Genomic DNA, 15,693 nt, shown 5'->3' on the forward strand with positions numbered 1-15,693 from the left:
GCCCCTGCAGCTCACTGAATCTACAGCCAGACAAGAGACTGCCCAGAGAGCAAGCACCAGGGCCTTGACCATGAGAATTGCACCTGAACAGCTCATGAGCCACCTCCATTTAGTTGTGGGCCACCTTGGTCTACATGGTGGTGTTGAATCTGTGAAAGTTTTTTTTTGTTGTTGTTGTTGTTTGTTTGTTTTAAGATGAAGTCATCTTTGCTGAAGCATGTTCAAATGCTGAATCATTCCTTCATTTGCTATAGCATATTATCAGCATTTTCTTTCCGCACAGATAAAAAATGTGGAGTGTCACTCTGAATTGTAAATTCTCCCATGAAAAGGGAAAGAAATGCATTACGTGCAGTGTGATGTATCACCAGCCCTCTTGTCTTTCTCACTTACAGAGCAGTTTTAAAGATTTGCTAAGACAAAGTAAGAACAATGTGTCTGTCAATGACATTGAGTTAAATCCTCAAGGACATTGAGAATGATTAAAGCTGAATAAATATTTAAAGCTTTCAGGGTTAATTTTTTTTCTAGCTCACTCTACCTTATAAGCATACAACCTTACAGTCCCAGCTAGGAGGGATATGGAATTTTTCTGAATTCTGCTTTTATTAGGAATACCTACTACTTTCATTATTCATTTGCACAGACAATAGCAGGTGTAGAGGCAGAATACACAGTAGGGGCAAAGTGACAAGACAGATGCTTAAAGTAATTCATAGAAAAGCTCTGCAATAAGTACATCTTCTTACAAAGTTCTGTGTAAGTACATAGTTGCCTACTGTCACCTTTAGTAGTACCTCTGAATGGGAAGGAAAGAACCCTCCCAAGGCAATCTCTACAGATTTCCACGGGAGTTTAAAGATGTGTCAATAAAAATTTTGTGGATCAACAGCATGAGCTGTGTCAGGCAACTGTGATGTCAAATGGTCATTGCAGACACCAGACTATCTTTCACTAGTAGGACATCATCAGCTGATGCAATCAGGGGAGTTTTATTTCTTTGATCTGACTTTGAACTATGTTGCTCCAGCTCTTGATTTTTTTTTTTTTTTTTTTTTTGATACACAGGGGCTGGAGCTCAAGATGGGAAAACAGCATTTAGGACAATGCTTGTCTCCACCACAGCAGAAGATCAGTCAGATGTGAGAGGTTTTTATCCACAAAAGAGCATGGCAATTATTGACAGTCAGAAGCTAGTGTAAGCAGTGAAAACAGCTTCCCTGGGCAATACCGTGAGAATAAGTGAAGAATCCTACCCCTCCTCTCTGAGCAGACACAGTTCAAGACCTTCTCATCAAAATACTGAGGATTTCTCATTGAAACCATTCTCAATAAAGCAAAAATACATCACTAATTCTACTTTACAGGTGAGAAACGGGAACATGGAAAAATTATTTTTCCCTTCACACAAAATGAGCCACTCTTTCACTTGGTTCCCAGTGTATTTGCTACCCAGTGCTCCTCAGTGTTCCCATCTTATCACAAGAAGTGTCGTTAGGCAATAAAGAGTCCTTCAGTGCCAGCAGGAGGAAGGTCAGTATATCTAATTGATTGCTGGTCAGATTCAAAGGGCAAGCTTAAAATTAGCTGATACTGATGCTGATACTGAAAAAGGGATACAAAGAAGGATTAAACCAGAGATAATATTTGTCCTGCCACCACTTCACCGCCAGGCTGTATCTTAATTATTAAGATGGAGTAATTCAGAACAAACATAATGCTTAATTGTGTACCAATACTTATCTTCAAGACTTGAGAAAAAAAAAATAATAATTGGTGATTATTCTTCTGATTCTTCTAAATAAGTTTGCAATTGGAGTCACTTGCAGGATGTCTTCATGCTAATCTGAAACTTATAAGGGCTCATTCATATATCTGTAGGCTCATTCAACTAAATAAAACTTCCTATTCTTCTTTCTTCCTTCTTATCTTTAGAATTTATGGTTGTACAAATAACCAAAACACAAGAAATGATGTTACTAAATTTAATGTAACTAGAAGAAGAGGGGATAAAAATATCTATTCACAGATGTTCTCAAATAGCAGGCATAAGAATTATTCTTACTTTCAGTCATCTTCTATTAGTTACTGACTCTGGAAACTAATAGGACACTGTATACAGCTGAAACATCTTTCAAGCCTCAGCAATATTTCATGAGGATCCTTCTAATAGAGCTTCAATGCTAATAGAAGTTTTAGTTTTCTGACAGGAAATTGGAAGAGCTATCACTGTCCAGTGCACTAACAAAGGAGCAAAAGATTAGAGGCTACGGTTGGTCACAGGTTCCTCCTTAGAAGAGGAGGTAGAAAGCTTCAGCAAGGCCATTTTTAAAAGGTTCTGAGCCACAGACTTTCACCACCTCCTTCATAGACACCCCTGCAGGAATACATATGTCACTTTTGGGTATGTTATCTCCTCTGACTGCATCTTTTGTTTTTCTTCCTATAATATTACTTACATCTCTTAGAGTAGTTGCATGTCGTTGTGCCATCCTGAAATACTTCCTTCTTTTTTTTCTCATACTTGTGGAAAATGATTATCGTCCTCATGTCCTTTGATTTTGTTTTACGTAGTCCAAGTACAAGCAACTAGTTTAATCCCCCAATATACTGAAAATTCGCCTTTCTAGTCCTTACTTTCTTTCTGTCTGCTTCTCTGTATTTACAGCTGGCAAGGGCAGCTGTGAATAAAAGGCTCAGGGCAACCATGGCAAGGGCTGCCCTCCTCCTCTTGGGAGCTGCCTTCAGGCTGAGGTCCTCACCTGAGCTCCATCACAGTGCTGTCACAGCCATGTCCATCCCTGGCCATGGGCCCAGCTGATTCTGACCAGGACCCTGACCTAACAGGCTCCTTTTCAGCTTGCCTTGGAGTTGCCTCATTGCTATGGGCTTTCCTGGTGATCACTGGGCTGGATCTGGCCCTGGTTATGGTTTCCAACCCTGATCCTGACCCTGCCTCACTGACTTATGTTCCTTCCTTGAGTTCAGACCTGCCTTATCACCATGGACTTGATTAATTATGTACGTGGCACAGTAATGTGGGATGGGTTGGAAAGATAGAGGAGGAATATCTGTCAAAATCTTTTAATGTTCTACTTAGTACTTTTACCTACAAGTGGACTCAGTGCACCTTTAAAGCAAACTATCAGCACAGATTCTGCAGAACTAGGAGCTGCTAAACTTTTTCAGCTCTGAAATTAAGGTAATGGTTTATAGCACTCCTGTGGTTTCCTGTAATCACTACAGGAAGCCCAAAAGAACTGTAACATATTTTGAGAAATTAATCCCTTCAGAAAAAATGATATAAATGAAAATAATTGCATTGCACATTGCAGGCTTTCAAAAACAGCACATTAGTTATTAGTCAACCGAAATACAACATGAAGAGTTCTCAAATGGACATAAAATCTATCTAGGAGGAAGCACTTCAGAAATGGGAGAAAAGGGTCCAACATGGGCTTTATTTTGTTTCTCTGTATCTTTTTACCCATTTTCAGCTATTTAACCTCTTGCAGAAACAATCCTTGACTGCCTGGCAAATTTGAACACTCTTCAGCTTCTGGTCTTCAAAAATAACCATCCATGCATTACAGCTTCTGTGACCTCTATCTGCTCCATCTTTATCAAGACAGCTCTAACCAGAGCTCTACCTAGCCCACAATGTGTACAAACTACACAACATCTTCTTCCTTCTCTTGGTATAAAACTTACTCCATTTACTTCCAAAAGCCTACCTAAATAAACCAGGACCTACAAACTGTTTAAATTAACAGGCTGTGCCTCAGTGTTAGGATCAGAAATCCTAAAACAGAGTGGTATTTTCAAAGCCCAACTATCTTGGGAGCTGTGAAATTCTAGCATGGAGGTCCATATATCTCTAACATTCATTTTTCAACAGCTTCATCTTATTGGTCTAGTTATTGTGATTTCTAAGACACATTGAGTGCATGGGATGGGAACAGGTAGAAATGCTGCAGATTAAGGAATTTAAACAAATTCTGACAGCACTAATAAACTGTTCCAAGGGAAGTCATATTTATCATCATCAGTTAGTCAATTAGATCTTGTTCCAGTCAGAAATGCAAAATTACTTCTAATCTATTCAGACACCAGAAGAATGTTAAAAATCAGTGGCAGTATGCCCTACACAACACTGCACAGAGAAGGCTGAGACAACAGTATGAAACCCAAGCCAGTTTTATAGCCTTTTTTTTTTTTAACAACAAAAAAAGTCTGAGCCCTTCTCCATTCAAATATTACAAGTCAGCATAGATCAATAAACACCAACTTCCCCTTTATTTGCTATTTTAGACAATTACAGATGTGTTTGCTGGGTACTCTTTTTTTTTTTTTTTTGCAGGTGTAAAATGCTTAGTCTACAAGCAAAGGAGGTAACTATTTCAAATCTTGACTCTTTTTTTTTCATGATGTTAAGACATTATTTGCAATTATATTTAAATGGTAGCTGTTTGAGCAGCTGTGAGTATCAACTGCACTGAGGGGACATATTCCCAAACCAGCAGGGAATCACTTGAGGCTAAACATCACAAACAGTCCAGTAAACACTTTTCAAGAAGTAATTTCCTCAGTGATAAACATACAAAGGAAAACATCATATTACAGTGCTCACTGGCACACATAACAGCAAAAATCTGCTAAAGTAGTAGTTTGAACCATCATAAGTGTTTGTACTCTTACAGTTTTCAAGCAAAGCTAAGCAGGAATTGTGAGGCAGGGTCTTCACTAAACTCGTCTTTCTGAGTTGTGACGTTTTAAAAGTTTGCAAAGGAGCAGGATGCTTTCTTATACAATCACAGAATCGTAGAATACCCTGTGTTAGAAGGTGGCCACACAGATCATTGAGTACCCTGGCTCCACACAGGACCACCCAAAAACCAAACCATGTGTCTGAGAGCACTGTCCAAATGCTTCTTGAACTCCAGCAGGCTCGGTGCCACGACCACTGCCCTGGGGAGCCTGTCCCAGTGCCCGACCACCCTCTGGGTGCAGAACCTTTCCCTAACCCCCAGCCTGACCCTCCCCTGTCCCAGCTCCATGCCGTTCCCTCGGGTCCTGTCGCTGTCCCCAGAGAGCAGAGCTCAGCGCCTGCCCCTCCGCTCCCCTCGTGAGGGAGCTGCAGGCCGCCATGAGGCCTCCCCTCAGCCTGCTCTGCTCTGGGCTGAACAAACCAAGGGGCCTCAGATGCTCCTCATATGTCTTGCCCTCTAGACCCTTCACCATCTTTGTACCCCTCCTTTGGAAACTTTCTGATAATTTTATATCCTTCTGATATTGTGGCACCCAAAACTGCACACAGTACTCGAGGTGAGGCCGCACAGCGCAGAGCAGAGCAGGGAAATCCCTTCCCTCGCCCAGCTAGCAATGCTGTGCCTGATGCACCCCAGGGTATGGTTGGCCATTTTGGCTGCCAAGGCACGCTGTTGACACATATATTCAACTTGCTGTCAACCAGAACCCCCAGATCTCTTTCTGAGTCGCTGTTCTCCAGCCTCTCATCCCCAAGTCTGTACATATATCCATGGGTTACTCCAGCCCAAGTAAAGAATCTGGCACTTGCTCTTGTTGAACTTTATGCGGTTTGTAATTGTCCAGCCCTCTTAATCAAGATCTCTCTGCCCTCGATGGAGTCAACAGCTCTTCCCAATTTAAAGCCATCCACAAACTTACATAGTATATCCTAAAGACCTACATTCAAGTCATTTATGAAAACATTGAAGAGAATTGGACCTAAAATGAAGCTCTGTGGAATCCCAGTAATGACTGGCCACCAGCCTGATACAGCCTCATTTATTACAACATTTTGAGCCTGGCCTGTCAGCCAACTGTTCACCCATTGTATTATCTATTTCTCTACGCTGGTTATTTTGTCCAGAAGAATACTGTGAGAAACAGTATGGAAAGCTTTACTGAAATCCAAAAAGATCACAGCAACTGGCTTCCTTTGGTCAACTAGGTGGGTAATTTTGTCATAAAAGGAAATTAAGTTCATTAAACAGGAGTTTCCCCTCATGAACCCGTGTTGGCTATGACCAATGATTTCATTGTCTTTCAGGTATTTTTCAGTAACACCCAGAATAATCTTCTCCATAATTTTACTAGTCACTGAAGTGAGACTGACAGGCCTGTAATTGCCAGGGTCTTCTTTCTTGCCCTGCTTGAAAACTGGGACAACATTTGCCATCTTCCAGTTGAGTGGGACCTCTCCAGATTCCCAAGACCATTGAAAAATAATTGAGAGGTCTCATGACAACATCAACCAGCTTTGAGTACCCTGGAATGAAATCCCATCAGACCCCATATTTTAAAAAGCCCTTTTTATTAGCCCCCGCAGTACTGGCCAGCTTCAACTCTCATTGAGCTTTGGCCATGTGAATTTTCTCCTTACAATGGAGAACAGCATCCTTATAGTCCTCCCATGTTGCTTGACCTCACTTCCAGTGGCCATACATTTTCTTTTTCCACCTAAGCTCTAAGAACTTTTCCAGATGAAAAATGACTCACAAACACTGTACACCCTAGGTAGAAGGGTGGCTTGGTTCACTAGTGTTTTATTTCTAGCAGCTAAGATCCACAGAACTACTAAAAAGCAGAAAATTGTCCCAACATGGTTTGGGGATTTTTGCCTCTTTGAAGATCTCTTTCTGGTGTGGAACAACTGGTGAACTAGCAGTTCTGATGGCTCCATCTTTGGGATACCAAGATGGATTTTCTTTTTTATTTTGGTGACCCAGAACATGCTTTCATGAGACAATTCAAATGCAGCTGCAGCAGAACAGGCAGCAACAACAGCTTTGGAAGTCAGCACAGGACAAACCCACCTATATTAATCTGCCTTTCATGCAGCTGGCAAATAGCCCATCCATGCTCCTACAGCTCTTTCACTTACAATGAATATAATCACTGTAGAAGGAGGAAAATAATTTGACTTTCTAATTCTAATCTATTTGTATGACTTGTAACCACATAATAATAATAATAATAACCACATATGAGGAGAGAAAATCATATCTAGCCATTACTGGGTATCCTCAAACAGCTTTGCCCCAGTTTCCTTTAATAGTACATAAGCTAGATATGCATTCTCCTAATACTCATTAATCACTACACAAAGGAAACAACTGAATAAATGCTAGGTGACAAACCGCAAACACTCTTAGAAAAGAGCAAAAACATAAAGACGGTTTTGTAAGTGAGAGCACCTGGGACTTCTCCTAATTGGATTTTCAGCTATATGTGAATATGCCCCTTTCTTTTACAGAAATGATGGTGAGGACCATCACTGTGGTTTTGTCTCTTTAATATTTCTGTTGCAAGGAACATGTATGAATCTGTTTTCTGCTTTGGAATACACTTTTTCTCACTTTGCACTGTACAATACAAACACTCACCTAAACATAAGAATAATCATTGAAGACATAAGTAACTCAGATGGTTAAACATAAATAGAGTATTAGCAGGAAAATTTCTGTCAGAAGACATTATCTGCAATAAACCTGGCAGAGCTCTATGAAGTCACAAAGTTACTAGGCAACACATTAACTTGGTTTTACCCAAGTCTACTGGCAAAGTCACCCATGGGAGAATATTAATGGAAGTTTGTAACTACAGGGGAAATGCAAAAGTTTTAAAAAAGAGAAAAGAAGTGATAAAGGAGAGTAAATAGTCTTTTTTTTTTTTCATGCTGAACATGTAGGTGCTCTTAACTTCTGTACAGCTCAACAACTTCAGTTATAATCTTGAGGAGGAAGCAATATGCAAGGTGTTGAATTTGCTGAGGATACAGAATTATTTAGGTTACAGAAAATGACTGAGAATGAAGAGGAATTCCAGGAGGATCTAATCAAAGTGGGTGATTGGGAAACACAACAGTAGATAAATTTTAATGAAGGTAGGCATGAGGCAATGCTTAGCAGGTAAAACTGTTCATTTCAACTATTTATACTTACTGATTAGCCAGCACATTTGGGGAAATACATTAGCAATAATGACAAGATTGTCTACCGTTTTCTCAGATAAGGAAAGGCCAATGAAAAAATTGTTTCTCTGTGTATTTTTTTTTTTAATTTTATTTTCTCCCAGTATATGCTGTTAATTTGTTTAGTGTCTATAATCTGTGTGAAACAGGGTTGTTCAGCTTTTGAGAAGGAGAGCAGGGAAGAATAAAATTACTGAGAATGTAAAAAAAGTTAATATATCCCATTTTTGTTTTTCAGCTTTCTAATATGTGTGGAAGAAACAGGATTGTGAAGAATAAAGTGGTATCTGGGCAATTAGGCTATTCCAAACTTGTGGGGAAAATAAAAAGTCTGATCAGTAATGGAGCTAATGCAGCCTGGTCCCTTGTATCATCCTGGACCCTGTGGTGTCTAACAGGGCTAGTTTTTTTAATGAAGGTTTCTGCTGATTGGAACACTTTTGTCAACTTTCTCCTATGATGGTTTCTTGCTATTAAAGATGATGAGTTTATCTTGCAGGCTTTACCTCAGTAAGAGGATCAGTAGGATCTTGCCTCCTAGATGAGGTAAATACCAAAACATTTGTGGATCATATCCACAAACTACCACACCTCTCTACAGGGAAACTGTCCACAAAGGTCTGTCTCCCCAAGGGTATTTCTAGTGGAAAGAGTGGCTGATTTAACAGTGGTGCCATCATCCTAAAGGATGCATGGAGGAAGTGTGCTGTGGCTCTGCCTGCCTCACAGGTGCCTTTCATGGGGGTGAAATTCACAGAGCAGGACAAGAGTGTGGTTCTGAATTCAGAGCCTTCCTTGCAGATGCCCTTCGAGGACTTCCAGGCTACTATCACTCCATGTCAACCTGGGGCCTTGCTGTGGTTCAATGTGTTCGGTGAGAAGATCCTCATTTTCACAAGTACACCTAAAACGTGGATTTCCACCAAACTAACTTCCCTGGTGATTTTACATGGCTTTATGGTATTTACAGCATATTAGATAGGCTTGGGCTCGTCGTGTGCTGGAAAAAAAGTTGCTGCCCTAGCTGAATTGTAGCATAAAAGAAAAAATCTAGGCACAAATAAGAGAAGAAAGGGAGTACAAGAAAAGGTATGTCACTGAATATTAACTATTTGCATCAATCGTAGCTTAGGAACATTAAAAAAGGAAAACAAAAACATATTAAATATGGAATCACTGTAATGATGTAAGTGCAATTGGATAAAGCTATTATGTTATCCGTCTAGCATCTGACTTAGTACTGCATAATACTCAAACTGTGGAGTCTTACTATAAATTCCTGCAGTTCTTTCTCAGATAGAGCCTCAAACCAACCTCAAGAGCAAGATTAAGCTGAGAATACTGTTTGATTGATTTCCCCTTGCTTCAGGATATGCACCTTATAGAAGCTCTGTGGACTTGGAAGTTGCCATCAGTATAATCATGTTTTTATACTGCAATAGTGTGAGTAGGAAATATGATCAGGATTCACTGTGCTCAAAGAACATGGTAACTTCTCATTATAACAACCTACACCTGAAGGCATTCATAAAGGAAGGGTTAAACAAAGAGGGTAAGTGAAACTGCTCAAGAGCCAAAAGGATTTTGAAGAAAAGATTTTGGAGGGAAATAGTAAAACTTTCAAACACATCTATTTCATAATAAGTACCACATTACTTACATTTTCTCAGCTGAAATTTCTTGCTGTCTGTGCAAACATTTTCAGCCATTAATGGAAGTAAAGACACAACATGAAATACAGCAAATAGCAGAATCTTGAGGATTTCATGCATAAAAAATCCATCCCCGGGAGCAGAAGCTATCATTATTTTAGTCCCTTATTTACTGTTTCCTTACTGAGAAAAATACCATGCTGCTATCTGGCACTTCTGAACCCTCTGTTACCATTTTCATTCTTGTTAAACATGCAACTAGGAAGTAATCTGCTTAGCAACCAGCACAAACGTATTGCACACGAAGAAAAAAAAAAGAAAGGTTACTTGACAAACAAACTTGGCTAGGAGCCAGCTGAGAGACCCAAAGGCACCTAAGCAAAATATCTGCGCTTGTCGAATAAACTATAAATTAGTAAGAGGAACAGCAGGGACAGACTAAGTTGACAATGATTTCCAGGCATATCCGTGCAGGTGAGTCCTTGTCTGTAGATGCTGTTATTATGGTACATAGACAGAATAAACTAGAAATAGTGGGTTCCTTGCGCAAATTTTCCATCATATAATCCGTGTAGCTGAAAAAAATAGCTTCTATTTCCAAACATTAACACGGCTGTAAACCACATTATCAACACAGATCCTGGATCCAGCTGATTTTATATCAAAACTTCAGGTTCAAACGTCTTAATTACTTCCCTATTTTTTTTAATTTTTTTATTATTTTTTTTACTGCCACCAGATGAAATCCTTGAGTGGCACAGTCTCTAAGAGCAGAAGTGAAAACAAGCTGTTTGGTGGTGAAAGAGAAAGCTCACGCTCTTCTAACACATTTCCATCAGCTAATAATAAATACACTTCAGATCAAATTATTAGATTCCCAGTGTTTAATAAGAAAAAGATGAAGTTACCACCAGCAGCTTTCACTAAAGCACACTGTGACATCTCCTGTGACCCTCTGTGTCATACCATGATTTCTCAGTGGCATCTTGCTGGTGGCTACTGGGCGTCGTCAGCATTGACCAAGTGCTTTGTGGCAAAACCCGGCCAGGCTCTGATGTACCTCATGGCCTCCTGGGCCCTGAGACACCACGGTGGTGCTCCAGAACTGTGCTCAGGGCAGCACAAAGGCTGTTAGAGTGCACCTGGTGCTGAGGGTGGCTCCTGCCGTGGTAATGTCCCCAAAGTGGCAGGGGTGGGTCCCGACTGGTCTCATGAAGAACGTGCAAGGTTGCTCTGGCATGGCCCAATGCATAGGGAACATAATGAGATCGATCATTTTTGGTTTTAAACAATATTCCTGTGTCTTTGGGAGCAATCAAATGCCATTACACTTGGGGCATTCTGGATAAAAGTAAAGCAGCAGAAGTAAATGACCAGGTTTGAGCACCTTTTACAGAACAAGACAGAGGAAAAGGAGAAGGAAGTGACATTACTGATGGTGCCCACCTAGATACTCAGGCAGGAGATGTGGCCTCAAATCCTTCCAAAGCCACCCACATTCTACCTCAGCACAGTTCTTTAGAGCTGTTTAGCTCATAGACAAGTATGCCCTTTGAGCCCAGCAGAGCATGTTGCTGAGCTCAGCAAAGAACCACAGCCCTGCTTATGTTTTCCCACCAGAACCATGCCCAAGACCTGTAAGGATTTGGCCATTTTGTGCTGCCCATCTTCTAGTGAAGGAAACAACAGAAGAAAACACATAGGAACCTTTCAGTGAAGCAGAATGGGCTGTGAGGACATCCTCCAGTTACTCTTGATGTCAGACATGGACAACATATTCTCAGAATCCTATTCACGCCATGTTTGAGGACACAAGAGCCCATGTTGCACCACTTTGGGACATAAATCCATGAAAACCCTCCCGAGAACTAAGATAAACACACATTCTACAAAATATGTCTGAAAACACAAAAGAGGCTGGAGTACCTCAGGTTCAAAAATCACTGGAAATGACACAGCATATCAGAATGGAAAACATTTTTTGGATTCCATTCTGTCAATAGATCAAGATAGTAATGACTCTAATGAGGGAGAAAAATCTAGGGAGTCACTGAGATAGGCTTCAAATGGATAAATAGCATATGAAGCAGACCCTGTGACCTGCTAGAGTAAAAACTTATGTTTTAAAGGGCAAATGAATCATGAAGAATTAGTTAAGAGGGATAGATCATGTGCAGGTACAGAAAAGCAGGATGCTCTTCTGTTCAGGATGCAGAAATGGGGCAGATTCATGTGGCTCCCATGTGTCTGGTGCGTATGGACCCGCAGCAGATCAGCATGGCCCTAAAACTGTCAGCCACTTTGGGATGAGACAGGTAGCTCTGCAGGCTTCACTGACCATACTGAGCCAGCTCACGTGTAGTGCCACTCATAGCTCACATGCAAAGAGCATTGCAAGTACCGGGGTCTATGCATCTGAATTTCTGAATCTTTGAAATGAGATTCATCAGTGCAATCAGAGGTGTCCAAATGCCATTTTTAGACATCTTAATGCACCCGAGACACCTGCATAGCTCTGCAATCATTGCACGGGCAATGCAAGGCTGGGGGGAACCCCTGGGCTCTGGAAGGCAGCACAAGACCCCTACAGCCACACAACTCATTTCACGCCTCAGCATCTTCTTTGTGCTTCATCCAGACAATGTACTTCACTGTGTGTTCAATACAGCACATATCATTTCTGACAGAAACCTTTCTTTTGACACACACACACACACAAAAAAACAAAATGACCCTGCAAAATCTCAATTGCCACAATGAAAAAGTACATTTATTTCCAGATGGGAGAGGGAATTATTATTATTATTATTATTATCATTATTGCTAAACTATCCCTCAGCAAAATCCATCCTGTCCAAACAAGTTTCTTTCGAACCAGATGTTCTCAGAAAATCTTTAGACAGACTGGGCAGGTGGCTAAGGGCATTGTAACTTCTAACTTCATTTTATTGGCTAAACATGTCACTTTAATGCCTCTGACAAGGCCACGCTTCATCGAGTACATGAGCAGCATCCCGTCCCTGGCACTTGCAGGCAGAGCTCCAAGGCACTGCAGGTTCATGGCCCTGGGTTTTGTTTATGGTACTTTTAAGGACACAGCTTGGTGCTACAGACATCCTGTTTATATTTCAGCTGGTTTGGAGGCCAAGATCTAACATGGAGTTTTTTAATACCCCTTATGCTGGAGCGAGCTGTCCAAGGCTCTCACTAGGGAAGGGCCTGCACTTGCACTTGTTCTGACCACACTCTGGCTGCCTTCAGAGGTGTATGGAAGAGAGGCCTGTGAGCAACAAAAAATCCATAAGTAAACTGAGCTTGTCCAATTAATCAAGAGTGCCCTGCTCTACCTGTGGTTTCTGAGTCAGAACTGCTAAAAAGATATAGTCTATCCATATGTATATATTCTCACTGTTCCATTCCATTATTTTTTTCTCCATAAACCAGAATTCTCCGTCCTATAGTGTAGATTATTATTTGCCAACTAGATTAAAGGGATCATTCACTGCCAAAGCCTACTTACATGTGAAGGAAAAAGGTTTGTTTGCCCTTGCCAGAAAAATACACTTAATACTTGATCACAATGCATGATTTTTTTACCTGCAGTGTAAGGGAGGAGGATCGGATGTGTCTTCAGAGAAGGAAGTATGTGGGTGCAATATTTGGGGCATGTGCAACCTTCTATAGGTTGCTGCACCCTATAGCAGCTATCAGTAGGCAAACACAGATCATGGTGGGCTTTCCAAGGTCTATCTGCAGTGTCATGTACTAGTCTGGTACGGCCAGCTGCAGTTGATGCCTGGAAAAGAGCATTTTGCTGCTCTAGAAATCGTTCTTGTTCATCATGCAAAGTCTCCAGTGTACGACACCTAGCAATCCTCACTGGTTAGGTTGCTTCCAGAAAGGATTGTCTTCCATCTGCCGGTGACCAGAGCCCCAAATGGCTCTCACCTTCTAAAGCCAGAACTGCTTCAGCTGTTTAAGCAACCGGCATCACAATACCACCAAAGCTCCTCTGGGGTGACGCTCGCCCTTTCATTTCCCCCAGCAGCAGCTTGGGAAGCCAGCTTGGCACAAAAGCATCATTGCTAAGAGTGCCCAGGGACAGGGCTGACACATGGGGTCCCAAAGCATTCATGGAGCAAATAAACTGGGTAGTGGTATAAACAATGGAGCAGCTTTTTAAACAAACAGCAGGTTTGCTGCTACAGGTGTGCAGCTGGGAAGCATACTTCAGAAATACCCTGCCAGGATGCTTGGAATTACATTTATTAGATGGTAAACAATCAATCCAAATAGCAGGACTGTCATAGGTGAAAATGAACTGTAATCTTAGACTTTTCATTCTTCCATTTTAACTATCAAAGGTCCCATTTGTTATATAAAGAATGAATTTTTAATGTGTGTCTCCTTAAAGACTACTAGTTTAGAGGCAGTATGTTAAAATATTGAGAGTTGCTGATAAATATGCACTTATTTTTGCCAGTAACAGATAATTTTTTACAGCTTGATACAGTGGTTTTTATGATGACCAAGATTGGTTCATTTATCCCAGTAAATACACCTCTATTGCTTCAGGAGAGATAATTGCTAACCGTTATATCATTTCACATATAATAATCTCTTCCTCCCTCTCTGGAACAGAAATAATTCATAGATAAGAGTATTATCTATAAGATAAGAAGTCATATCAGGGGGTCCTAGCTAGTGTCACATGATAAAGCATTAAGAGACTGATATAACCCTGAAATGTAGCTTAAAGCATGTTAAAACCATCATCGTACCTCAAAAGAAGTAAAAGTATTTGCTTTGTTCTGAACTATAGAGAAGATTAACATTTAAAGAAGCAATTGAGTTCAAAACTTCCAGGCTGTTCCTAAGTCACAGTATCCAATACAAGTGAAACGTTCAGTAACCATGACACATTTAAAAGATCTTGCAATGTCTGAGAGTAGATGCCAGTTTAGCAGCCTGAAAGACGGGGAAGTTGAGCCATGCCCATGAAAAGACAAGCACAGAGGCTGCCACAGGGCAATCTACCACGGGGCCCAGCACTCACCCAGTCACCCATCACAAAGCTTCTGGCTGGAGAACATTGCTTTGTTATGTCACAGGCAGTGCTCGTTAGCACTCACAAAGTCTTGAGTATGTTTACAGGGTTCAAAAATTATTTGGATGAATAAAATCCAAAGCAAATCCTGTGCACAGCAGTGCAGAGCACAAGTGGGTCACCAAATCTCCAGAGTCTGGATCCTTAAATCATTGTAAGTGCATGTTTGAGAGATTCAGTAGCACTCTCCAAGGATTTGGAAGTATTTTAAATGCCGAAATATTTGTCAGGTCAAATATATATATCAATTCTTTTCAGTTATAGATTAACCACATGTAAAATCTTTCCCTTGTGTAGTTTCAGTTGAAAATGAGGGAGTATAACAAATTTATTTAGGACAATGAAAAAAAAAATCCTTTTTCCCTGTGTGGAAATAGGACCAAAGGCTTTATTCAGAATCCTTTGAAGAAATGCCTCTTGTGTTTTTTAATCAGCAGTGTGCTGGTATGAGTGCTGCATGTTCATAAAGCTATATTAGTACGCCCTTTCTTGCACTGGGGTCCCTGTGGCATTGGATAGGTTAAGCAATTGCTGGTATTAAATTAGCACACTGATTTCCACTGGTAAGAAGGTTCCCGAGTTTTAAATTACAGATAAACTATTCCAATAGAGCAGAGGAAAAAACAAATGTACTCCAGGCGAAAAAAAAAAAATAAATACGTCTGAGCAATTGCAATGATATGATGTATAGATCGGCTGAATAATAATTGGAATATTTTTAAATCAGATAGATAAGTATGTGTTTACTCAGTGTAGCTGAGCTGAGCTGATTGTGTTTCAGCAAAGACCACACAACTAAGGAAAAGGCTGAACATTTCAATGTACTCACTACTGCACAATAATTAAGGAGAAATATATTTTCTGCAATTGCAGCTCACGCTGGGCAACTTCATTTTAGAGCTACTTGTATTTTTACTTGATTGGGTGGGTAAAATGTG

General features: G+C 40.6%; 1 protein-coding gene and 1 long non-coding RNA gene across 7 annotated transcripts in view; one reads left to right on the plus strand and one right to left on the minus strand.

Annotated features, from left to right (window-relative positions):
- The window catches only part of LOC308179962, a 46,194-nt gene extending 44,894 nt beyond the window's left edge, over positions 1 to 1,300 (plus strand). Inside the window, exon 2 of the long non-coding RNA XR_013940697.1 lies at positions 1,069 to 1,300. This is a non-coding gene — a long non-coding RNA (uncharacterized lncRNA). The remainder of the gene's footprint in view (positions 1 to 1,068) is intronic.
- Positions 1 to 15,693, minus strand: part of MTUS2 (microtubule associated scaffold protein 2) — a 285,432-nt gene that overhangs the window by 130,175 nt on the left and 139,564 nt on the right. The window lies entirely within an intron of this gene.

The sequence above is a fragment of the Anser brachyrhynchus genome (genome assembly GCF_964034855.1).
Source record: "Anser brachyrhynchus genome assembly, chromosome: 1".
NCBI lineage: Eukaryota > Metazoa > Chordata > Aves > Anseriformes > Anatidae > Anser > Anser brachyrhynchus.